Source organism: Mus pahari, chromosome 4, assembly GCF_900095145.1.
Source record: "Mus pahari chromosome 4, PAHARI_EIJ_v1.1, whole genome shotgun sequence".
In the NCBI taxonomy this organism is placed as follows: Eukaryota; Metazoa; Chordata; class Mammalia; order Rodentia; family Muridae; genus Mus; species Mus pahari.
Genome location: NC_034593.1, coordinates 86,515,812 through 86,517,045, shown reverse-complemented (window position 1 = coordinate 86,517,045; position 1,234 = coordinate 86,515,812).

Sequence of the window (1,234 nt, the reverse complement as noted above, 5' to 3'; positions counted from 1 at the left end):
TGTGTGTGTGTGTGTATACCTAAATACAACCAGCTAAGTCTGTTTAATTACTTGTATGCATGTTTTCAGGGCTCACCATTTGGGACTGGATAACTGTGCCAAATACTTGGTGTGCCCCTGCTACCCTCTCTATTGCTCCCTATCCCTGTGCCCTGGCAATGATCCCTTTCTGCTTTCCTGGTTTCTCCAGTTACTCCAGGATATGAACCCATATCTGCAGATGTGAAGCTAGGAGCCTCAGATGACAGAAGGAGGCAGCATTTGTCTTCCTGGGTCTGAGTTTCCTCCCTCAGTAAGTCTTTTCTAGTTTTGTCTACAAGCAAAGCTCACGACTTCATTTTTCTTCACAGTTGTATACGCACCTGTATATGTGCCACGTTTTCATAATCCATTGGTCAGCTGAAGGACATTTAGGTTGCTTCTATTTCCTAGCTGTGGTGAATAGAGTGGTAACGAACATGGCTGAGCAGGTACCTGTGAGGTACAGGGTATCAAGTCCTTCAGATATATGTTAGGGCGTGGCATAGCCAGGTCATACAGTAGATCTATTTTTTTTTTTTTTTTTTTTTTTTTTGTCGAGATTATCATAAATTTCATCATTTTTCCTCTCCAAACTTTCCCATATACCTCCTTCTTACTCTTTTAAACTTATGGACTTTTTAAAAAAATGTTACAGAGCCATACACACGTGAATTGCATATGTATATATACTTCTAAATACATAAGTGCAACCTGCTCATTTCTATATAATGTTACTCATATATGTTTTCTGAGCTGACATTTGGCACTGGATAACTAATTGGCATACTATTCTCTGGGAAAGAACCCTGGGACCCCAGAATTTCTTAGTTGCCTGTAGTTCTTTGTGTAGGGTCGAAGTCTCTTTAGCTCTCCTGTCCACTTTGGCATGTGTATTGTACTTGCTCAGCTCATGTTTGTGCAGTCACATTGGTGAGACTTTATGGGTCTAGCTTCTGACATTTCTAGGCAACACAATCTCACAGCAAGCTCCCCGATTCTCTGGCTCTTCCAATCTTTCTGCCTCCTCTTTACAATGTTCCCTGAGCCTTAGATATGAGAGTGTTTTGTGGATGTAGCCACTGGGACCGTATCTACTGGGCTCCACAACTTTGCATTTAGATTGGTTGTGATTTTTAGTAATGGTCTCTGGCAATATTTTCATTACTTATTTTATTTTTATTTTACTTATTTTATTTTATGTGTGTGTGTGTGT